At 36.1% G+C, this 27157-nt stretch overlaps 1 pseudogene; it reads left to right on the forward strand.

Moving 5' to 3' along the window:
- Positions 1-2177: 2177 nt before the first annotated feature.
- Positions 2178-27157, forward strand: part of LOC149551571 (cullin-3A pseudogene) — a 92351-nt pseudogene continuing 67371 nt past the window's right edge.

The following is a 27157-nucleotide window of genomic DNA, read 5'->3' on the forward strand; positions in this document are numbered from 1 at the left end:
TGCAAAGAAAAATTATTTATAAAATGCAAATAATTTTGTTTATTAATAAAAAAATGTAGGGCGTTGATTTTAATCTGGAGGCCATGGAAGAACACAAGAAAATTGCCTTCAAGCAAGGCTATGCAGTGGTGGCTGAACGCCTACGGCAAGTTTCCATTGCCCCAACCGAACAATCTCTTGCATCATGTGCACAGGTAAATATGCCAAGAAATATATTAGAAATTGAATACTTGAGCAACAATTGATTTGATAATAATGTGCATGACATTGCAATGTAGCCTATTAATCGTGACACAGATCATACGCAACATCATGAAGCCCCTGATGTGCATCGTACTATCAATGGAGGTGCTCATTTTTTATTTAAAACTAATTATGTAATTATTAATATAATTTAACATCTTTAATTGAACTTGGTGTAACCTTTTTGTGTTGAGGATATAGAATCATGTCGTGTTGAACGAGTGCCAGAGGATGTTCAGACTGATTAACAGGTAGATCATGTCGCACATTCAGGTAAAGAAAATATATGTTTTTTTCTTTTAAATTAATTGTTTGATTTATAATTCTTTTACTTAAATAAAAACTTGTAATTCACTAATATAAAATGGTGAGAATTTAACTCATGAAGTACTTGTTATTGCAATGGACCCCCCTTTGGTACAACGGCCTCATGATGTTCCTGAACGGATGAGGAGGAGACATGTGTTAGAACTAGTAGAGGAGGGGGATGACGAGGACATTGATATTCCTCTTAGAAATTTTATGAAAAAAAGAAACGACAAGAAAGAAAAAAAGATATGATTATTCATGAATGACTTACTCTTGAATATTGTTAATGAATATTATTCATTAATGTTGGGTGCTAATGAATATTGTGTTAATGAATTATTCATGAATGACTTACTCTTGAATGTTGCATGTTAATGAATTATTCATGAATGTTGGTGTGTTTATGAATTTTATGTGTTAATGAATGTTATCATGTGATTATAATGATTTAATGTTATATTTCAAAAATGGATGAATTGAATGTTATTAAATATTAATGAGAAATTTAGAGTGATGTTGGGGGGGGGGGGGGGGGAGGGGGAGGTGCCAAATGAGCTTCCACCTTCACGTGGTTAGCCCTGTAAAGTAGAGAATATTTAACTATTCTCGAAACCAAGTGAAGCTCAAACTTTAAAGATAAGCTTATAGTTAATAGTGACAACCAATTAGCAATTCAAAATGAAGTTCTTCGTTACAAGTACCTTTTTAGTTTTTAAAGCACGATGTCATGTTTTAATATTGTATAGTTTTTTTCCTAAGTTAAAGTATTCTTTTACTATAAAAACATAATTAATGACCATTTTAGTAACTATTCTAACATCGCTTTATGACAAATCCTGTTTTGGTAAAGATGGCGATAAGTGGTGCTATCTATTCCTTGGGAGATTGGATTGCACAGGTCTGTATCTCAACATCATTTGAATGTGGTAGAAATGCATACTTACAACCATTTCATTCTACATTTAAGAACATTGATTATAATATTGCTTGTTTTAATTTATATTTTTGTCTATAGTCATTATAAATGTTGCAACCTTAGTAAGATTTTATAGGCTATGAAGAACATAGTTGAATACTACAATAATTTTGTGGTTAGGCAATGATAGTGATTCTTCTAAGCCAAAAGATGAGACAACTATGTTTCATCTTAAGATGGTAGCAGAGTTATTCATGTATGATTCCTTTCTTTAATGGTGATTTGGATGTTTGACTAGTTCTAAATATGTTGCTATAGTGCCTATTCAACCTTGTCTATGCATATTGATTTTTTGTAGTGTAAAGTATATAATCAACATCTTTTTGCAGCTCAAATGTTCAGAGAGGTTGGGAAATACTCTATCCACAAGCATATTCCATAGCAGACTACCTTTTCTCATCTTCGATAACCTTGGTTTCTTGGGCTTTTTGCTCTGGTCATGATCCTTCAAACTGTTTGGTTAGAAAAATATCTTGTGCCAAGATAAGTATTGCAAATCTGAAGGTAGTTTGACAATAACTCATAGCCATTATTTTTGAATAGGATCAGTTGATTTTGATTTTAACTAAATAAATAACCATCTCTAGCAGTTTTGGTTTGAAGCATGCTAACGATTGTTTCTTTTTTGTCGTATATTTTTAGTTTAGAAATGCTTGTTGGTCCTGATAGTGAGCTTCTTGATAAGCTGCGTAACTTGGAACCACATCTGATAGAGCATGTTAGCAATGAGATAATGGACCAGGATCCCAATGTTCAGTGGGATGATATTGGTAAATTTAATATGGCTGAATGAATTGATGATAATATTATTCATGTTTATTTCTATGTACCCATTAATATTAATATTTATTTTTCCAAAATTATACTGAAGCTAGGCTAGAGCATGCCAAAAAGTGTGTGACGAAAATGGTCATATGGCCTCTATTGTGACCTAACATCTTTTAAGGCTGTCACTCTCCAGGCAAAGGGCTCCTCTTATTTGGCCCTCCTGTAAGTCAGTCCAATTTATTCTCTGTTCTTTATATGTTGGAAATTCATTTTTGTTTACAATAAAGTACATTTAATTTGCTCTTAGGGTATTGGGAAAATGATGACTGGATAAGCTATGGCAGGAGAAGCCAAAGCTACTTTCTTTTATATTTCTGCCAGTTCATTGATGAGTAAGTGGCTAAGTTCCTAATAAAATCAGGCTTTCAAGTTCTTTTATTGTTTTGATTCTTGAATGCAAAAAGCCTTATATAATTGTTTTTCTAGGGAAGCACTTATGCTTAACGAAAGTCTTACATAATAAAGATAACATCAAAAAATATAACAAATTTTTTCTATTTGTGAGAAATTAGACACATATAAGGATTGCATGTGCAGGTGCAATTTCTAAAGCATATGCCTTGGCAGGAGTTAATGACCAACAAATTTCAATAACCAAAAAAACATTTTCCTATGATTGATTGCTAGAATTAAATATTGATTTAAGGGAAGAGTGCAAACTGAAGGAGGGTATTGGGCATCTGTTATCATTTATTGTTCTGTTTTAGGTGACAATACAATACTATTAGATTAGGGTATTGGGCATCTGTTATCATCATATTAGAACATGGAAAATGGTGTGAAATTGCACTTTCCTTAGTTGTGGTTGCATACCTACTGCACTCTTTCATTTGAAAAATGAATAGAAATACCATATCTAGTAGCTTCTCTATGTTGTATTCATTTATTGGTAATGATTCAATGTCATGCCATTTGATGGTAGCTTCTAGAGTTTTATTTAGTTGTAAGGTGTGTCTTATCTTTTCAAGTTTGTATACTCCATTTGGTAGTTTGGTATTAATTGATGATGTCTGGGATCTTCTACCTTCACTGTAGTCTTCATCATCATCCATCTTATTGTTTGGTATTTTCCATGTTATCCTCTATTTCCATGGTCTTCAGCATGGTTGTGTATTTTATCTGTCTAGTTCAAAGACTCTATGCACCTAAGGTGGAAGCCATTTAGAACTAACAGTTGGAGAGATCATGTTTACCCCTGTAAAATTAGAAAATGTCACGAGTTTAAGGTCAAGAAGGAAGAAGTCATAACATTTTGAGTAGAAAAACATGCTTAAAGACACATATTTATTTGATTCTTTAGTGAAGTTTCTTATTTCAATTCAATTGATTTTGGTTGTCAACCAAAATCCTAACTCCAATGTATATTGTATTTCAATGCTACATTTTCATAGGGATCTAAGTAAAATGATAGTTGACTACTTTAGTTTTATTGATGTAGTTGAACTACGAGTGCCTTTTGTGTTCTTGAAAAATTGTTAGCTTTCAACTCTTGTGAAACCATTACAGATGCAAATGAACAACTGGTGAGGTGTCAATTTTAAGGCAATTTTTTGTTTCTATAATGTACAGCTCAATTGCTAGAAATATTTCATCTAGATTTTTAATTGATAGATTGTTAACTTTTCATGTCATTTACTACTTTGGTTGGGTAGTTCTCCTTGCATTTGTAAATTGTAAATCTTGTTGCAGTCTTTAGCCTAATGACAATTTGGTATTACATCAAGGGTGATAACATAGTTGACTTAAAACTTTGCATTACAGAAAACATCAAGGGATGATATTTGAATTGTGGATATTTGTAAATTATGTTGGTTTTAGACATAGTTACAGTTATAATTATATATGCACTCTTATGATGATGTGATTGGGATTGTAAGTTTTTTTGTCACGTTTATCTGTTTGAAAAATAGATGAAATTATTGGCTTTCATTCTTGATAAATAACTCTTTCCTAATTTTATTCTTCCCTGCAGGAACCAAAATTTAGACACATTGTGCTAATTATTATAAAGGCTTTGCTCTCATAGGATCCTTTTAAACTGAACAAAATTTGAGTTGTAAAGCATAATTGCTCGATGGAGACTCAGGATATCATGCACATTTCTTCCTCCTCCCCATTCCTTTGTATAAAATAAATCATGTGACAAATGAAACAATTGTGTGGAGGTAGAAATGTGCACAATACCCTGACTCTTATGCACCGAGAAATTATGCTGTAGAATCAAGTTTTGTGTAGTTTAGAAGGCTCCTATGAGAGCAAAGCTTTTACAATAACTGGGATAGCTTGTCAAAATTTCTACATATCGTGGTCTCAATTTTGACGTAAATGCATAGAAAGGTAATGTGTTTTGGTTGCAATTTTGACACCAAACTAGTCACCTTTGACATCACATGTATGGCACCGATGTAGAAAAGTAAGGGGTTTTTGTCACAATTTAGATGCCAAATTGGTGTAGGTTTACATCGAAATTTAGACCAGTGGTGCTCGCAAATAAGGAAATAACAGTTCAGGTTGGACTAGGGAAATTGACGAAATTCACGTCAGTAAGTCCACCTTTATGAAGTTGAAATTTCAACGCAGAATGTATGTGGCAAAAAATTGACCAAAAAAGACCGACAACAAGCTTGGTTGCCTTATCGACCTACTCTTGTTGAAATTTTGACCTTTTTGCATCAAAATTTAGGCCTAACTTTACTAGTGAAGATCTAATTGAAAAGAATCTTACTCTTCATGAAGAAGTTAGAAAGGTTGAAAAGAGAACATGAAATTTAATTAGTCAAAATGTGTGAAATCATGGAACAAAAGGACAAAGCCAAAGAAGAAATAGAAGAAAAGGACAATTAAATTCAACAACTATCTCTTCAGCAAACAGATCTGATTGATCAACTCAATTATGCAAATCAAGAGATTATCAACTTGAGGATAGAGAATGAGAGATTATAGAATGATCTCAACATAGAGAAGCAGACCAATGAGAGGATAATGAGTTCACAATAAAGCATGAATTGACTGGATAAGAAAACTCAATTTAGACACAAAGGTAAAGTTGGATTAGGATATATAGAATAAGGTGAATCATCTCAGTAAAGAGCTCAAAAGAACAAAAGGCCTACATGTAGTCATTGTGGAAAGATAGGCCATACATAAAACAAGTGTTGGAGCAATGGTAAACCAAAATTCAATGGATAGTGTTACAATTATAATAAGCATGGATGTGGAGCAAGTGAATACATAGAGAAATCTAAGTTTGAAGGAAAGTGTCACAATTGCAACAAATAAGGACACAAATCTTTAGAGTGTAGATCCAAGAAGTGGAACCCAACATACCAAATTATCAAAGCTATATTTGATTAGGATTACAACACATGGTGTAGATTTCACTATTGTGGTGAGTTTGGGAACATTGGACCAAACTGCATAAAATATCACACAAGGAAAAGAGATACTACAAAGAGATGTTTTGGATGTACAAAACTTGGACATCTTGCCAAGAACTGCATGAATCAAGGTAAAATTGAAGTTGAAAAGAAAGCAAAGGCTAAGAATATTAAAAGTTATATGAGATAGCAATGGGTAAGGAAATCTTGTGAGGATGCAAATTAGAGCAATGAAAGTGTTGACACCCAAGTCAATAAGTTGGGTGACTCAACCATCTCAAACTAGTTATCTATGGAGATTACTGAAATTATGATTTTGAAGGAGACATTTCACATCAGTACCAATTAGTAAGCAGAAGATCCTCATCATTCAGATGCACAAGGATCACCAAGTTGAGATGACAGCTGAATACCTTACCAAGCAAGGTCGGGTCACAAGACCTTACCGAGCAAGGTCAGGTTGCATAACATTAGAAGGTTTCAAATGATGCCGAGTTAGTGACTCTACCAAGTTTGAGGTTTTTGTCGTGTTGAAGTTCCTATTGAGTGAAGAGTTGTTACCGAGTTGAAGGTGTCTCCCAAGTGATCAAAGGCTTAGACAAGGGGGGGACATCCTATCATTGAGTGCATATTGGTGCAACACATTAATGGAAACTTGAAGATTGAATTTGATTAAAAGGATAAATCAAAGGTCATTATTTCACTATGAATTTTCTAGAGTTAAAGAGCTAAGAGCATTCTTGAGGCTTGAGTGATTCAAAGCTATTATTGTTAAAGTTTTTTGTGTTTGAAGCATCACTGAGAAAGAATGACATCTTTAAGAAGCAAAACAAAGAGGGGTTCAAAAATGTTGATTCAAGGAGTTGATTGCAAGGCTCCCACATTCAAGTTGAGTCCAACCATCATAGAGGAACTTAATCCCATTATAGTGCAATTGCAAATTCCTCCAAAGGTATTGTTAATCTATGACATTCAATCATTTTATCACTATTCTATTCAAGAAATAGGAGCCATAGAATTGAACCAAGCGTTCAATGAATTATGTGGATGAGAGCTTGAAACCCGAGCACAAGTTTTTGGAAACCAAAGGGTTAATGCATATCTTGCATATGCCAAGGAATTTTCAAGGGAAATGGATTAGGTTCATCATTTATGGTTAGATCACCCTATTTAAATTACAAAGAAGATGACACACATGATAACAAGGCTGTCAATGTTGAACAAGGCAAAGAATACAAAAAACATAGGTTAGGTTGAATTGACTAAGAGAACTCTCACCAAGTGGGATGACAAAGGCATGAAACTTAATGGAGTTATAGACATGGAGATAAAGCTTGGGATCCATGTGATTGCACAAAAAATCTACAGTTTGAGAAAATTGAACAACATTCCCTATGAAGTTGTTGACTTAGCATACAAGGTGGTGAAGAACAACTTATCCTTCGGCCTTGCCAAGCTGCAATTGATCCAATTTAGAAAGAACATAGAGAGCATCTGAGTCTTGAAGAATAATCCATGTTAGTTCAGTTTCCTGTTGACTTGTCTATTCTTTTATGTTTCAAAATTCTTTCCTTCCAAACGAATTGTGGTATGGAAGAAAGACACACCAATGTTATATCTAATCAATGAGTTTATAGTAAAAATGGGTGATAACTTTGAAAGTATAATGGATTTCCTACTTTGAGTCATTCAAAGAGAAAATGTAAAGCAGATTCAGAATCCCTAAGAAATTAGTGGAGGATTATGAGCAAGATATTTGTTTTTCGGTTGACTTTGATAAAGTCCATATTCAAGCAGTTAGACCAAGAGTGGCATGGGCGAAGCCCCTAGGATATGGAATAAACATAGATGACATAAGAGACATCATTGAAGCTCTCTTGAATGAGCCTATTGACCCTAAGACACCTTATTTTGGCTCTTATGAGGAAGCCAAGGCTAGAATCACTCTTGAAATCAAGCTTCCCCAAGCATTGAAAAGAGGAAGAAAGAAGGTGGAAAAGTTACTTAAGGCCACCAAATCCTCTAGTTTCCCTCTCTTGTTAATTGGATGACAAGGAGACGAGCTAGATGAAGAAGAAGGAGAGGAAGAGGATGCAAAGGAAGAAGACTATGAAGAAGAGGCACGTCCAAAGAAGAAAAGGAAGGTCATAATAACCAAACCTACAAAATTATCCCTTGTGGTATTCACCAGAAGAACCAAGACAAGAAGGAGACTGAAACTTAGAGATGATGAAAATGAATCAGAATAGATCATATTTAAGAGGTCTGCCCCTACCTTTTAAGAAAGGTTATCTAGACTAAAAAGTGGAGTGGGAATAGGAGATTTTATATTCCTTAAGTATGAATGAAGAAGCAAAGAAGAGTAGAAATAGATTGAGGAAGCCCTAGTGGCTAAAATGGAAAAATGGAAACACTCTCCTGATGAGTTGGTCAAGCAAGTTCCTAATAATATAGTGAAGAAAGTATCACATCATTGGGAGAATGTATTAAGTGTTGCCAAGGACATTAGAGAGAAAACCATCAGAAAACTTATGCCAAGTCTCACTGATAAGGAACTAAAGAAATCATTGAAGGAGAATGAAAAAAAGCCAACCCCCAAATTTAATGCATTTCTGATCCTATCTAAAGACATTGAGTCAGTTGTGAAGTCCAACACCACAACATGGAAGAACATTTATGGGCTACACAGGCCTAGTGATTAGGTTGTGCAAATTAACGATGAAGAAATAGATGATGAGGAAATTGATGATATTAAAAAATGGAAGGAGATGATGTTGACAAAAAAGAGGATCAAGAAGCTATAGGAGGTGATCTTCCTGACATATAGAGTATTGAAGACTCAGATCCTGAGAAGATAGAAACAAAGGTAATGACCTCTCTTCCCAACTCTCTGAGAAAAGCCTTAGTGCCATCTAGGTTAGAGAAGGTTGCTACTGAGTTAATTGAGGTAAACACTACTTCACCAAGAACTCAACGAACCATTGGAGCAATATTACTAAGTGCATTGATGAGTGAAGTTTCCATCACTTTATCTGCCAAGCACCAAGCTCAAATCTCTCCAACATCAAGCCTAATTGAGTCACATCAAGCTATTGCAATCATTCTTGTTGTTTGTGCTATTTCTTCCACATTTATTACTATTCTTACCATTTCTACTACTATTTCTACTATTTCTACTATTGTTACCTCTATGGTAAGTGCAATGATAGTTGAGGTTAAGCCTCAACCAATCATTGATGTATTGAGTAAAGGAAAGAAAATTGTTCCTTCCATTCAGAAAGATATTAATGTAGAGGAGGACATCGTGATCCTAGATTGGGATCTTTCAAATCTAACTCCTAATTAGATGGATACCCTTGGAGAACTTTGAAAAAAGAGGCCCAAGTAGCAAAAGCTTAGAGAAGAGAAGAAGAAGAAAAACCAAGTACTTGAAGACATCAAGAGTATACTTGTGGATACTTTGAATATTGAGGTTGATGAAGAATAACCTATATTGGACCAATTGGTTGAAATTGGTCACAAGTGCAATGAGCACATCAATGGGCAAGATAAACTTCTACAAATGGCAGAAAGAAAATTTGAGCACAAAGTTTTGGAAAAGGTAGCACAGAAGATAACCATTGACCAAGTAGAACTATCTACTATTCTTGCTACATTTGAAGTATCTGTAAATAATTTTGTTTCTTTGTTTTTAAAGCTAAGTGATATATCTAACTTTACAAATGTAATAAAGGATAAACTAGCCAAGATAGATAATGATATGAAGGCAAGTGTACATCAATTTTCACGTGACCCTAGTTGTAGTTCTACAAATTTTGTAAGGATCAGATATCTGATAGACCTTCAAGATGAATTGTTAACAGAAGAAGCCAGGATAAGGGCTACACTAGTAGAGATACAAGGAATGATCCTTCTCAACATGGATGCAATGCAGAAACACATAGCACATGCAAAAAAATTGGGACAAGTCAATGACCATCATTTTGAAGGTACACAGTGATTTTCTTTGACATTTTGGTCTAACCTTGTAAGTATTTTTTGCATTTTTTTTGGCATTTGTGTCAAAAAGGGGGAGTTGTATTATCATACTCTAGAGATATGTTATATACATCAGATATATGTATGGGGGAGTTGTAATAAGGAAGGAAAACCATGTACAGTGTATAAGTGATGTAGATATGAAGTAGAAAATACATTTACAAAAGTAATTTTGAAAAACCAAAAATTGGAGTAAGAGGTTATCAAGCTACAACAAAAGAAACTAGTCAAAACCAAGTTGAAGTCATAGATTGTAGATAGGGGGACTTTTGACTTGTGTTATGAGTATTTAAATTTTTGGTATAGGGGGAGATTTTTGACATTAAGGTCAAATCTTTTGTCTATTTGTGACTTAACACTTAATCAATTGGTTAAACTGCTACCAAGCTCTATAGTTGCTATCAAGCTTATCATACTATTAGTAGTACAAACGAAGTGTTTCAGTTGCTTCCGAGTCAATCAAACATATTATAGTTCATCTCAACATTCATTATGTCTATCAAGTATTTGAGACATATTTCAGTGTTTGATGAGCATTACAATGTCTACTGAGCTATAGTGGAAAAGTATAGTGTTACCCAAGTCTAGAAGAGTCTATTGAGCCTTTCATAAATGTGATGAAGAACATAGTGTTGACTGAGCATTTCAGTGTCAACTGAGTTTTTTAATGTTCATTGATTCATCCAGTGCTGACCGAGTTCCTATTACCCCAAGTGATCAGTATGGACTAAGCATCTACATCAACTGAGTGTTAGAGCTTGCTGAGTGTTGACAGTATTTCCAAGTATTAGAACATCATAGAGTGGTCTTTAGAACCTAAGTTACAAGAAGTGAGATGACTTTGTGAAGATTGTTTGAATTAGGTATTGTAGCTGACTCTAGAAGGTAATTAAGTGGTTTGGTATATATGTAATACATTGTATCATATCCAAATGTAATTAATAAGAACAACAAGAAGAAGTAGATGAGTGTGAATTAAAGAAGGCTACAAGAAATATAAGAAACATCAAAGACTTATCTATCATAGCCAAGTGATCATTTTTACTCAATGGAATCTCATTCAGCAAACCAAGTTGCTGATTAGAGATCAACCATTGGTTCATCTTAACAGGTGCATCAGTCAAATCCTCTCACAAGGTGGACTTAATAATCTCATTCAAAATCTCCTAATAGATTTCATACTTCATTATAGTAAATTATTTCACAAGGTGGACCTAATAGTCCTTATTGCTCCTAATAGGGCAGATCACCAAGAGTGATCAATTGTAAGCTTTAACAAGCTAACTTTATACTATAGTAATAAAGCTTGTGGGTATCATCCCCATCCTAGTTTTACTTTCTAATTTGCAAGGTTTCTAGGTTACCAAATATTGTGTCAAGTGTTGTGAATGTTTACTTCTTTCAGTTTTTCATGCATGCAATTAGATTAGATTACATGGTGAATATTTAATTGGTAAAATAAAGTATAAGTTTCATTATTTCTTGATTCACCCTACCTCTTAGTCACCTAGTCTATATTACATTTCCAACACATCAATAGGTGTTGGCCAATCCATAGTATCTTCATTCTTAGCATAACCCACTTTAATACAAATACACATAATGATGTTTCCCAAATACTTCACCTCAGATTGGAAGAACTCATATATGCTTAAGTTTCCATACAACTAATGATCATGTAAGCTCTAAAACCTGGTGTAAATGGACCTCATGCTCCTTCCTAGTCTAAGAATAGATTAGTATGTCATCCAAAAATATAAGGACTAATATATTGAGGTATGTGCAGAACACCCCGTTCATCAAACTCATGAACATAGGTGACACGTTTGTTAACCCAAAGGGCATGACCATGAACTCATAATGCTCATAATGTTTGTGAAAAGATGTTTGATTAATATTAGCCTCATTGATTCAAATATGATGGTATATTGACTTAAGATTATTCTTCGAGAATAATCTCACTCTCTTCATTTGATCAAACGAGTCATTTATCCTCAATAAGGGATATCGGTTCTTTACCATCACCTTATTCAACTATCAGTAGTCAATGCATAAACATAATATTCCATCCTTCTTTGCAAAAATGATTGGTGTGCCTCATGGGGATACACTAGGATGAATAAGGCCCTTGGCCAATAATTCCTCTAGCTACAACCAAAGTTCACTTAGCTCTAGACAAGTCATGCAATAATGTGCTCGAGAAACATGCCATGCTCTCGAAATGAGATGAATATGAAAATCAATGTCATGTTATAATGGAATACTTGGTATCTAATTAGGAAGCATGTCTGCATACTCATGAAGGAGTGGATGATTATAAAGAAACACCTCTAGACTCTCAATCTCATCAAGGTCCTTGACAGAGATTGTGAAAATATGACATCTATATCACACACTCTATTTTAATTATTTAGTTGAGATCATATGAAGTGAGACTGGTCTCTAGATTCCTACAAGCTCAACTTTTCCAGCTGTGTCATTGACACACTATACCAACTTACATCGGCAATCAATACTTGCCTACTGGAAAGCCAACTAATCCATACCCAACATATTTTCATAAGATCATAAGGGTAGGATACAAAGATCACCTATAGTGGCGAAGTGCCCAAGTTTAACACAAAACCTATGACTAATGAGCCCATATTAACTTTGGATCTTGTGGATAACTTAACCTGCTACCAATCTACTTTTCATACTGTCACTAGCCTACATTGTTGAACAAGGAATGGTGAAATACAATAATTTGAAGCACCAAAATTGAATTACACAATGGTAGAGAAACTATGTAACATACATGTAGTATTGACTATAGTACCTTGATGCTCAACCTAGTAGTTGTCAACCATCACAAATACTCTATGAGATGTACCTACACCCCCCGCAATAGTCCCCAACATGGCCACACTTCTGCTTTGCTTTACTGAAATCTTTTGAGGAAGTCTTTTCAAATGATGACTAAGTTGGCCACAAGAGAAGCATGCACCAATATCATATACATAAAAGTAACTGCATCCTCCTTGAGGAGCACTACACTATTGGAAGCTCCCCTTGCTAGAATCCTATTGGCTTCCATGGATTGGCTAACTATACTATGAATTTTTTACCTTAGGTATAGTCACGCCCCTTCCTACCTATTGTACTTGAACTCTGGCCACCCTATTGGCTTTGTAAGTGGCATTGTCTACCAAACCAATGGAATCCATCTCTAAAAGGTGCTAACTAGGCACTATTATGTCTTGAGGACTATACCTGCAAAGGGGAAGATGCAACTAGCCTTGTAGGTCATGAACTATGACTCTTCATACCCACTCCACTATTGTAACCTCTAACCAAATTATTCTCAGCAATCCTCACCTTTTTGGTGACAAATGCACATGTCCTAGGATGATGCATATGGAGAGCCCTTAAGATCCCATACAAAATGATGAGTAAGAAGTACCTTGTCATGGTTGGAGCTCGAGTATTGTCTCAATTTAAAGAACCTTTATAGATGCTTAAAATTGTCCATAAAGACTATATTAATTTATTAATATTGCGCATGACATTGTGATTAATTATTAATTAATTAATTACATTAGTCACATTCTTCTACTTATTTAATTAAATTAATTAATTAAATAAGTTCATTCTTCTAAGTATTTAAATTTAATTTAAATACTCCTAGCCTTAATGTGTTAAATTAATTTGACACATGATCCTCCATGTTTCTCCTTTTTAAATAAATTTTATTTATTTAAATCCCCATATCCCATTAATTCTTCTAAACCTATGATTAAGTTAAATTCTATTTAATTTAAGCCTAGCCTTAAACCTAGCCTACACCCATCATTTTTATCCTCTTAAGCCTACTTCTTCTCTAATCTCATTTAATCATCCTAATCTCCTTCCTAATCCCCCTCATTAGCATAAGAGTGTGCTCACACATGTGTGAAATGGCATGCCTACACACTCCCCTTTGCACTCTTGTCTCCCACTCTTCTTCTCAAATTTGCTCACACATGTGTGAGCAAATTTTGAATTCTTGACCATTTGCATGGCTTGCATGTCACCTTATGTGGCATCTACATGAATGCCACCTCACCAAGCCCTCCTTCAAGCCTATAAATAGAGGCCTTTTCTCAAACATTTATCATCTCTCATTATTGCATTATTATCATGTTGGTTTGAGATTTGAGTTTTCATTATAGTTGAGCTTGCATGCTTATTTGAATTTTCATAGTAGCTTTCATCGTAGTTTTCATGGTGATTTCTAAAAGCATACTAACCATTTGGTAGCTGGTTTAGCTTTGCCTTTGCATTGTTCATCTAGTTTACTTGTGCATTCATATTTCCATTGCATTTACATATTAGTATAGCTTGCATACTTAGTTAGCTTTCTTGGTTGCATTTCATTTTCATCCTTGAATGCCCTCAAGTATGGCTTTCTCCATAGCCATTTTTTGAGTTGTTCATCTTATGTAGACAAGGTTCATATATCATCATTACTCACATTTGCACATCCATTCAAGAGATTCAATACTTTGTTTTGTTTGGAAGAGAACACCAAGCATACCTCCCATCTTAACACACCAATGAGGCCTCTCATGGGTGCCCTTGTTGAGCTGTAGAGGTGGCTAGAGGATTTGGTTTGTTGGCTACTTAGAGTTGCGAAATTCAAGCAAGTATTAGTTAGTTAATGTTCTTTCATTTTGATGAGTCTTTGATGCATGTTTGAGGTTTTTAACTAATGTTTTTTTGTTGATTCATGCTCTCAATAGGTTACATTTTCTAGCACACATTTTGGCATGCCCAGTGGAACTCACATCCTTGATTTCATTCCAAAAATTTGTGAGCAAATCTCATTTAGTTGTAGAAAACCTTGCAGTGTCATTTGTGTGGGCCACAGTGTCGTCTGCATTTCTTGTCCTAACAGATTAGTGTCTGCGTAGATAAGCGTCTCCACTTTTTAGCGTCTCCGTCACAGTTCAAAAACCTACTTACTTGCATTTTCATTTTAGTGTCTGCATAGGAAAATGTTCTATCGTCCAATTTTTTATTCTATCATCTGCAAATTTTATTTTATCGTCTACGACATTTATTTTGTCGTCTGTGAACACCTTTCTATCGTCTGCGTTATGTGCGAGTCCTAGTTTGTCATCTCTGACTTTTAGCGTCTCTGTATTTTATATTATTGTTTGCGTCTAACAAGTCATTTAGTTTGTTAAAAATTGTGCCCCAGTGCTTTCTATCATCTGCATAGTTTAGCATCTGTAGTTTTTAGCATCTTCATATTTCGTCGTCCGCAAAGATTGGCGTCTGTGCTTGCATTTTGGCATCTCCGTTTTGTGATAGAATTGTGCAATTTTGAACAATAATTTTTGCTAACATATTGATTTGCAAGTTTTTTACTGACAGTTTTAATGTAGAGAATTAACTTTAAAAACCTAAAAAAGAAAAACCAATAGTGATTTTTATCACTAAAGGAGATTTGTAGTGATTTTTATCACTTTAACTTAAGAGTTAATAAACTTGTATGGATTAAACACTTTCATTTGAATGCATGAATGTTTAGGTTAGCCAACATTTGGACTTGGTGCTTAAAATTGACATGAATGTTTATGTTAGCCAACATTTAGACTTGATACTTAAAATTGACATAGATGTTTAGGCTAACAAACATTTGGACTTGGTGCATAAAATTGATATGAATTTTTAGGATAGAAACAACATTTGGTTTTGATGCTTAAAAAGAATTCATACAATCTTGAATGCATTAAGGGACAATGGACATATATGTATATGCTAGATCACATTTGGAATTGGTGCTTAAAAGGGAAATGGTATGCCTAGGCTAGATCACATTTAGATTTGGTGCTTAAAATGAAGTATACACTCTTGAATGCCCTAAGGTAAATTGACCTTATTTTTCACATTTTTATTTTTAGCATTTTATTTTCACGCACTCGCTTTACTTTCTTGTTAACAAATTTGCATTTTTATTTATGTTGGCACTATTTTAAGTTGGAAAGAACCTTGCATGTTTTAATCACGAGTGTCTTCAAGTAGATAGAAAACTTAAAGCTTCATTGGGAAAAGAACAAGTTTCTTTTAAACCTCAATGCCACTTACGTATTCTCTCCCCTCGCACCTTTAGGTGATCTTAGGTGCACAAGAAATAAGTGGTCTTGTTTTTCATTTTTTTAGAGGCCTTCTTGGGGATTTCATCACCCCTTGGGATGACCTCAACTCTAGTGTTATGACAGAGTATAAATAGTGGGAGGTTGATCGAAAGACGCCTCTCTTGGAGGCATAATATTGTCACTCTTGGCTAAGCCCCAAAGAACTTTATACCTTTGGGAAGTGAAGGAGGAGATTTGGGTTACCGTCTCCCCCTAGCTATGTGGCAGTATTTTCTTTCATCTATAGATTTGGGCCTCACGTACCTTGTGTATATCGAAGACACCCCTTAGATAAGCCTTGTTCATCCTAATGGCAACTTTACTAGGATTGTTGGCATATTCAACGTGCTTGTTCAAACATTCAAAACCTAAGCCAAACATCAAACAAATTCTAAGACGAGTGAAATTGTGAGATAACTTTTCATTAAGTGAAATAGTGGTAAGCGAGGTCCTCTTGACTCATGGTTATTTTTAGCAGGTCTTACATTGATAGTGGTTAAGTCTAGTTAAGTCTTATTGCAAAGTTTTTGGGTACTTGAATTTTGGGTCTTGTTTTATTCTTGCCATGACCGATAAAATCAACCAAGTCAAGCATTAGAAAGTAAAATTGTCTAAACCACCCATCTACAAGGAAAAGAAGAACCTAACACACGGTGAAAAACAATTTTGATATGCTATCAAAGAAATTCAATAGGAAGAAGCTAGACAAGACTATTATGATAGAATTAAATATAATAGAAAACTTCGAAATTGGTTTGCCTTCCCAGGAGTGAACCCAAGGTTTTTATTCCAGTGAATGAGGATTGAGTTAACCACATAAGTGACCATAATATCTTCCATTTTCTATATCTACCTCCATTTTCCAAACTCCTAGTCTTCCATTTTCAAATCTTCTTCTAGAGAGCTTGAACCTTTAAAACATCTTTCAGAATTGTGACGCTAGACCTTTTATCTATAAGCAAACATTTATCCTAATTACACTTACTTATTTGGGATCAAAAGTCCATCTCCAAATAGTGAGTAATCAATTTGGGGTCCTATCTTGCCTAAAGATCACTTGACTATCTTTGGTAGGAGAAAGATACTATTATTCTCTAATCAAACTTTGTTTGCTAAACCAAGGTCTTTTGTCCACACTTGGGGTAGTTGACACTTCAATCACATAAAGTTAATAGCTCTCATCCTCATTTTATTTTTCTTCATAATCTTTCACCAATTAGTTGGTCACTATTGCATGGTACACACATGATTAGGGAGGTTCACATTTAATCCCATGTCACATTTGTGGGAATCATTGAGACAATCAGAGATGGAGAATCCGTTTCCTCCACACACAACTTCATCAGGGAGCACAATTCCCTCTAGTTTGAACCTTGGTATGCCTAACTCAATATCCACATAGGAACCAAAAGATCCCTTTCGTAATACAACTTTGGGGGGTGATGATGAAGAGGTATACCAAGATGAAGATCCTATTGACCCCAACAATGTACCTAGTGATGTTAGGACATTCCTTGTAGATCCTTACAATTTGAAAATGATGGAAAAAACCATTAGGGCAAACAAAACGGAGATATTCCTAAATTTGATCAAAGATGGTGTCAATGTTCCCCCAAGCTTTGATAAGAGCACCTTTTTTAGATAAATTACAAAAGGTGGTGCTCCCATATTGCCTACTTCAAACGTAGCTCCAACTTCTAGCAAAGGGAAAGAAACCATGGTGACAACTAGTGTTGTGCCTACATACAACACTTCCACACAATCAACATTTCAATTGAGTGCAGAACATATTCAAAAAATCATTAGTGTTATGCCCAATGCTGCCACACATGCTAGCATTCCACAATCCACCTTGATAGGTACCACAATGGGATGCTTAAATGTTGGGCAAGTGTCTACTCAACCAATGGAAATTATGACACAACCAATGCACTCATCTTATTTGCAAATACCAACAAGTATGGTAAAGACATTCGTGCCAATTCAAAAAATGGCATATCAATACATTGGCCAGAGTAGAGTACTTCTACCCCCTCGTGCTACATTTGGGACTCCCTACAATTTAGGAGGTAGATTCATGAACTCCCAACAATCACAAGTGCAACCCAATCAAGATTTGGCTCAACAATTCCAAGAATTGCAAAATTTGGTCCTTAGCATGAACAACAAAGGGGTGAAGGACTTCTCTTTTGAGGAAATTTGTCCTTTTTCGTTTGATAAATCCATCAATATGGTACCATTTCCACCCAGTTTCAAAATTTCTAAATTTGACAAGAGTACAAGAGAGACATGACCCATCACACATCTCAAGGAATTTTCTATTTTGTGTCAAGATGTAGCCTATAGTGATGATTATCTTAAGAGACTCTTTGCACGAAGTCTTGGAGGCCCCGAACTAGAATGGTTAATGAATTTACCTAAGGGCTCCTTTACTTCCTTCAATGATTTGACAAGCAAGTTTATAGCACAATATTCTTACAACATTGAACATCATGCCTCATTGAGTGATTTGTGCAACACAAAGCAATGAAATGGTGGAGGCATCTTGCTAACTGCATGCCCTTCAAAATTGAGGATTCCCACCTTGTGGATATATTCATCAAGAACTTGATACCCAAAATGTCTTTCCACATGAAGATGGCTAGCCCTGAAGACTTTGCTACTTTAGTCAAGAAGGGCAAGAATATTGAAAATGGACTTTTGGAAAAAGGTACCATTAAACATTATAATTCATCATCCTCACACAGTGAGGCAAAAAACAATAGTAAACCCAAGTTCTGGTCCAAGAACAAAGGTTTTACACATGATGGTGTCACTGATGTCAAAAACCTTCAAGGAGGAAACAACAACAACTATTGTAACCAAAACAACAACAATTCAAAAATGACAATCAACAATCTTGTAATCAAACACAATTTTTTCCCCACAACAACAACAACTACAATTGTGACTATGATTGCAATAGAAAGTTCACTAACTTTCATGAACCCTTGGAAGCCATTTTTCAAAAATTAGTGGATCAAAATTTGATGGTATTTCCTAACACACGACCCTTTGATGAGAACCAACCCAAATAAAAATGATATAGGGAAAATAAATATTGCAAATACCATCATATTAAAGGACATGACACAAACAAGTGTATAAAACTCAAAGTCTTCATCCAAAATATTGTCGATGATGGAGAAATTGAGGTAGAAGGAGGGCCATCCTCTAAAAATGCTAAGCTGAAGATATTTCAAAAACCATTTCCTAATCACAACAATGACAATAACAACAATGGAAACAACAATGTGAACAATGCAAATCAAGCTTCCACATCAAATGCATTACCTTATGATTATTCCACTAACCAAATATCAGGGTGTGCTCCTTGTATGGTAAAATTGAAATCAATGATATTTGTGGATTTAACTCCATGTGTGGTGGCATTGAAGAGGCAGATACTCATGTTAATACTCTTGTCCTACAAGCAATTGATATTGATGCTACCAATCGACAAGGAAGACTTACTTTGCAAGCTGCCACTCCTAATCACACTAATCCATCAGTGCCACATGCGCTTGTTGCGCCATCCACTTCACAAAGGCCCACTTCTCGCTATGATGTGTTATCCCAGTTAGGTAAGACTCTTGCACAAATATCCATTCTTGAGCTCATAACTACATCACCCATCCACAAAGAGATCTTGGAGAAGGCTCTTTTAGAGTCTAATGTTCCTAAAAACATCAATGCCTCCCAATTCACCACCATGATTGGAAACCTTGCTACCCAACAACACCTTGCCTTCACAAATAAAGATTTCCAAAGTCCTGATCCCTACCATAATTTGTCACTCCACATTGAAGTCCTTATACAATGACATAAGATTAAAAGAGTCCTTATAGATAATGGATCCAAGTTGAATCTATGTACATTGAAGATGATTCATTTCTTGGGACTTCCAAAAGACCTCCTAGATATCAATAAAAGGATAACAATCAAAGCCTATGATGAAAGGGAAAGAAAGTCAAAAGGAATTATCATGTTACCTCTAAAGGTTGGACCAACCATCATAAATACTGAATGCCATGTCCTAGACTTGGATTTGCCATATAACATTTTGCTTGGTCGACCTTGGATACATACACTAAAGGCTGTCCCATCTACCTATCATCAATGCTTAAAATTTCCTCACCAAGGAAGAGAGGTCACAATCCCAGGGGATCCTACTCCTTTTGCATTTTGTAAAAGATTGGAAGGTACCCTAGTAAATTTTTGTCCAATCAGTGAGTTTGCCAAAGTTATACCTAAGCCTCTCACTATAATAGAATCACCTTCCACAACAGTGCCAGAGGTAGCTAATGATGATTTCAATTCTCGTAAAGGAAAAGAGAAGGTGGGAGAGACTAAGGTCAATACTATAGGAAAGAACGTTACTTTTACTGATTTAAGAATGGGAGAGTATAAGTTTGAAAATGCCTTGTGTGTTGGACAACTACCACTCTCCCCTTGTTCTTTTGGAAAATCTTCACAATTGCCACCTCCTACCAACAAAGAGACTGTGTATATTAACAAGACAACATTTGAACATTGGGGTTCAATTAGTGATGAACATATGGAATCTAATATTCTAGATTGGCTATACTATGATAGAAAAGATGAACCTGTTGAGTTCCCCAAGGATAAGTATGTTAAGGCCCCTCCCATTATAAAAAACATGGGATATCATGGTACCAGCCTTGGACCTAAAGAAGATGGAATGAGACAACCCTTAGAAGCTAATAGCTATCCTAAAGGACGTGGTTTGGGCTCCATTAAACCTAAGGTATCCTTTGCTGACAACTATTGTATGGTTGAACCTAATTCTGAGACTGAAGAGGAGGAATTCTTCGAAGTGCCTTTCTAATACATTGAGGATGACCTATATAACTATGTCCACGCCATTACCATAGATGACCTTTCATCCATCGACTTACCTCTCACTAACCTCGACATGATAGATTGGGACCTTCGAGATACACCACCAGCTCTCGATATCTGTAAGTTTGATGAAGTAGTGATGGCACTCTTTAGCCTTAGGAATCTCTGAGATTACGAACATGAGATCTAGTACAATGAGGAAGCCTACTTTGGTAGCCAAGTCAACTCTCTTAGTTGAAAAAGTGAAAAAGAAAATAAAAATGAAAAATCAAAGAAACATCCTCTAGTGAAAACCCTTCTAGGGTGCTTTTGGATGAAGAAAAAGATAAAATAAAGGACACATCTTTTGGTGAAAACCTCTTAGAGGTGCCAGAAGAGGGAGAGCTTCACTTTCCATTTAGATCTTTGCCACCAAAAAAATCACCTATCTTGAATGAGGACACAATTCTAGTCAATTTGGGAACAGAGGATAATCCACAAATCACCTACATTGCTGCTACCTTAAGTCTTGAAGAACAAAAAGCCATGACTGAGTTCTTGAAAAGGGTAAAATCAATTTTGCATGGACCTATAGAAATATGCCGAGTTTAGATATAGATTTGGTTATGCATCATTTGACAGTAGACCCCAAGATTAAACCAGTGAAGCAAAAGTTGTGCAAGATGCATCCTAAGGTAGCACTTTTTGTCAAAGCAGAATTATAGAAAATGTTAGAAGCAAAGTTCATCCACCTTATTGATTATCTTGAGTAGGTCTCCAAAATTTTTCCTGTAGGGAAAGCATTTGGGGGCATCCATGCTTGTTCAAATTTTTGAGATTTAAATCTTGCATGTCCTGAGGATGATTTTCCACTTCCTAACATAGACATCATAATGGATTTGACTGCTGGACATGAGATGTTGTCTTTGATGGATGGTTTTTTCAGTTACAATAAAATCAAAATTGCAGAAGAAGATCAACATAAAATGACATTTACCACCCCATGGGGAACCTTTTTTTATCAAGTCGTGCCTTTTGGCTTGAAAAATGCCGGTGCCACTTATCAATGCATAATGACCACCATATTTCATGATCTTCTACATGTCATAATGGAAGACTATGTTGATGACATCCTAGGAAAATCAAAGACACGTGAGTCTCACATTGATGTTCTCACCACCATTTTTGAAAGGTTGGAGAAATATAAAGTGTGCCTTAATCCAAAGAAATGTGTATTTGGGGTCAAATCAGGCAAACTATTAGGCTATATTATGTCAAGAAGAGGTATTGAGGTAGATTCTACAAAAGTGAAAGCCATCATGGATATGCATCCACCTAAAACATTGAAACAACTTCACAGTTTTCAAGGAAAATTACAATCCATTAGGAGATTTGTATCACAGTTAGCAAATAAAGTCCATCCACTTTAGCATTTTCTTCGCAAGGGAAATAAGTTTCAATGGGATTGTTTATGCCAAAAAGAATTTGACCAAATTAAGACATATTTGGCTAATCCTCTAGTTCTAGTCCCTCCAGTTATAGGACGACCATTGATTCTATACATTTCAGCTACTTTAGTTTCCCTAGGAGCACTTTTGGCATAATTAGATGACAATGGGAATGATCAAGCTATATATTACCTCAGTTGAACACTTTTTGGCTATGAGTTGAACTACACTGCTATTGAGTGAGCATGTTTGGCTATAGTCTTTTGCACGCAGAAGTTACACCATTATATTCTTAATCATACTACATACCTCATTGCCAAGACAGATCCACTCAAATATTTGCTATGAAAAGCCACCCTCACTGGTCGAGCAAAAAAATGGGTCTTGATTTTAAATGAATTTGATATTATTTATAAGGATCGTAAGGCCATTAAAGGACAAGTAATTGTAGATCAGCTTTCCAAAGCTCCTCTTCAAGGTGATCATCCCATTGTAGCAGATTTTTCAAATGACATAATTATGACTATAGCCCCTAATACACCATGGAAACTATTTTTTGATGGATCTTTTACACAAAAGGGATCAGGGGCAAGAATTTTGTTTGTGACACCACAAGGGGATCTCATTCCTAAGTCTTATAAAATCTCATTCCCTTGCACAAAAAATATAGCTGAGTGTGAAGGTTTAGTCACAGGACTACACCAAGCCATCAGATGGAATATCAAAAACATTCTTGTTTTTGGAGACTCACAATTGGTCATTAAACAAGTCATAGATGAATACCACACCAAGGATGAGAAATTGTTTCCTAATTGCAGGATAGTTGAGGATCTTAAGTAACACTTTACATAGATGATTTTTTAGCAGATATCAAGGGCTAATAATAAAGCAACAAATGCCATGGCGACTATTGCCTCCATGATTGCCATGCTAGAATATAGTCCTAAATGTGAGTTTCTCAATGTTGAGAATCTTTTTGCTCCTGCTTATGAGCACGTTGATTCAGAGTTGGTGTGTGAGATTGTCAGTTCTAAGTCTCCATGGGATGCCGACATCTTTGCTTATTTATGTCACAAAACCATTCCCATAATCCTCACCCCAAATCAGAGCAAAACCTTCATTTTTCGCATAGTCCGATATACCATCCTAGGTGACACACTTTTTCGAAAACATTTTGATGGAACCCTCCTCCAGTGAATCTAGAACGACGTTAGAAGAGGTTCACCAAGCGATTTGTGGTGCCCATTTTAGTGGCCTTACGTTAAAAAAAAAGCTTCTTAGGATAGGTTACTATTGGCCCACTATGGAAGCAGATGCATATCATTTTGTGAAGAGATGTGTTCCTTGTCAACAACACGGTGATTTGATACACACTCCTACCCAAGACCTTCAACCCACCATCACCCCATGGCCCTTTTCCCACTAGGGATTTGATCTTGTTGGTTGAGTATACCCAAATTCCTCAAATGGCCACAAGTATATTATTACCACCACTGAGTATTTCAAAAAGTGGGTCGAGGCCATTCCATTAACCTACATAACTGGAAAATAGATTTCAAAGTTCATCTTGAACTGCATTATTTTTCATTTTAGTATACCTCAAGATATTATGACTGATAATGGAACCCGCTTTAAAAATCAAGAGGTTGCCATATTGTGTAAGAAACTTGGAATCACCCAGCATTTTTCAACCAGATGCTACCCCCAAGGCAATGGCCAAGCTGAAGCCATTAATAAAACCATTTTGAAAATCCTAAAGAAAACTGTTGATGTAGCTGGCCGTGATTGGCACCTCCATCTTGTTGCTTCCCTTTGGGCCTACCGTACCTCCATCCATACCCCCACAAGAGCCACTCCATTTTCCCTTGTTTATGGTTCTGAGATTGTCTTACCCATCAAAATTGAGCTCCCTTCCTTCAGAATCTCTCTCAAGAATCTGATGTCCAAAGAAGAATATAGAGTTGCTCTCTTGCAAGAGCCACAACTCCTTGATGAGAGACACCTTAACGCTCTAAACCACCTCTGCACGTATCAAAATCATGTTCAGCTTCAGTATCATAAGAAAGTCAAGCCACAAGAGTTTGAAGTGGGTGACTTAGTTTTGTAGCATAATATAAGGAATCTCCAGAATGGTGAAAAGAAAGGAAAATTTGAGGCAAATTTTCTAGGTCCATTTATTATTATAGCCAAGTATGGTTCTGGGGCATATTAGATTGCTACTCTAGAGGATGATCCACTCCCTAAGCCTATAAATATCCAACATCTCAAGTGATTCTATGCTTGAGCCTTTGTAGTTCTTGTATAGTGTTTATAGTCCTACAAAAATCCAAAAAAATCAGAAAATCAGAAAAATCCAAAAAAAAAATCATAAAATGTTCCTAAAAAAAGCCTAAAAAGCAGAAAATGTTCCTGAAAAAAAAAAAGGATGGTTGATCCATTGTCTATAAGGCTTGTTTCACTTCACTTCATTCCACCATTTCATTTCCATTGTGCAAAGTCTTATCTAGCTTTTTGCATTTCATGCATCCAATAAAAGATCTCTTGTCTGGGAGGCTTTGCTTCACCTCTATCTTTTGAAAGACCTCTAGTCTATGAGGCATTTTTCATCGAGTGGTTATCCAATCCCATCGCACTGAGCTTTTTCACAACAGTGACCACACTTGGACTTACACAAAATCACCATTCGAGAATTAATGATTCAAGAAACTTGTTCGCTTCACAACCCTTGCCGAAAACACATAATTTTATGATCATTGAGATCTGACTTGACACATTTTTATAGGATAAATCCTTCCTATAGGTGACATTGCGACATTCACTTCTAGACCTAAGGTTCTTGGTAGGAACTGTGGACTAAACGACTACTTGGTCATGAGGTCTCTTTTTGGTTGATTTTTTATTTTTGTGTGTTAGTGAAAGTCTTTTATGGTGCACCTTGATCTTCTATATTTTGGTTGTACTTGAAGGGCTCTCATTGGTTACACATGTTGTTTGTGGTATGATATGTTTTTTAAGGCTTTATTTCATGTGTGATTTTTAGGTTATGTTGATGCATTGTGTAATGGGGGCAATGAGTTAGCACACTTTCCATCAAAGATCCCTAAAAAGACTTTGGGTGTGCCCAGACCTCTCCATGGCATATACAACATTTGATCCATCATGACTATGTAAACTACACCTATCATTCTAAAGTCTCTATGGTTTGTCTAGTCCATGCAAAAGAGTCATGTCATTTATGCTTCTATAGCATATAATGCATCAACTCATTTGCAAAATCAACTTAAGGTGTGCTCTCCATATAAACACAACAGGATCTTTTGATATCATGTAGTTAGGTTTCATGTAGCTAGAGTTTTCATTTGAGTTGTGCTTGAGACAAGGTCTTATTTATTTCCCACCTCCTAGGCTATGCTGCTAGATTTCTATGAGTGACAGTTTGGACAGATACTCATTTTAGGTTGCACTTTCATTAAGTTGCATTCATTAGTTCATTTTCATTAGGTTGCATTCATTTTAGTTTATGTTTTATTAGTGTTCCTTTTTCATTTTATTAGATTGCATTGATTGTTCATTTCATTAATTACATGCATCCATTTTCACATCTAGGGACATATACATCATAATTGCATCTCACATATATATAGTGCATCCATACATGTAAAATAAAGCAATGTACACATAATCAGCAACAAACCTGCATCATCCACATGTTAGGCATCATATACATATACATATCATATAGAAACATCACATAGCATCACAAAAGTTAGTATCCACATCATCAAAATCATATGCATCACATAAGTCATACACATATAGAACCATCGAATCATGTCATGTATATATCTCAAAAAATAGTTTATGTACAGTCCATATACAAATCATGTAAAATCATATAGTACAAATGTATCATCAAAAACTCACAACATCTACAATAAAAAAACTAATCACTTTAAAAAATCAAGCCATTGGCTATGAGGGCCCAACCCCCCCATATCCCCCCCTCGAGGAGGTCTCTACTATCCTACAAACTACTCTGATATGGCTCTACCCCCTAAGATCCATGAGCTGGCCTTCCTCTCAAAATTTGGTTGTTGCCAATCGACAGGCACTACCTCAATATAAAGCAACTTATAATAGGTTGCCTCTCGTATGGCCCGTGCCTCTGCTCGGCTAGCTGTGATGACCTCCTGCATCACTGCGATGATGGCTCCAGGCTATAGCATCTATCTAGCTATGTCCCTCTACCTACGGTATCCATCTAGCTGCTCCTAATGGGTGGCCCGCTCATCTTGTAATGCGACCACCTCCCCTCAGAGTCTCTCTAGTTCCACCCACTCCTCTGCCTCTGTGTGGCTCCCCATCCCTGAAAACTCCTCGACATCCACCTATGCCTATAGGGCTACTAAGGCCTCATGTGCACTCTCTCCTTTGGTCCTCTACACCTGCAACTCTGCCTGTATGGCCCCCATAGCCTGCTCTATGCTATCTGCCCATGCTTGCTACACCTGTGCTACCCCCTATAGTAGGGCTACCTCTACACGAAAGCTATCTCATTTAGCCCTCACCATATCCAGGTCCTTTGTTGGCTCCTATCTCTGCCCCTTGCTGGCACTTGTACCTGTGGCCCTTGTCATGGTGCCTGTGCTAGAGCCTACGATGGTGTTGGCCCTAGCCCTCTCCTCACTTGGGCTCTGCACCCTCGCAATCCCTCTTGTGCCCCTTGTACCAGTAGTGGCATCATAGCTGCCTACCCACCATCCCCTTCTCCATCCCCCTCCCCTGTGGCTGCTCTACTTGTGGAGGCACCCCAGACACTATGAGCCTGACTCGTTAGTGGGTTGCCCACCATTGTGCATATGCCGATGTCACACCTACATCTCTCCTATCCTATCC

This window comes from Cupressus sempervirens, chromosome 6 (genome assembly GCF_028749045.1).
Source record: "Cupressus sempervirens isolate cs-2001-9-10 chromosome 6, ASM2874904v1, whole genome shotgun sequence".
Taxonomy (NCBI): Eukaryota; Viridiplantae; Streptophyta; class Pinopsida; order Cupressales; family Cupressaceae; genus Cupressus; species Cupressus sempervirens.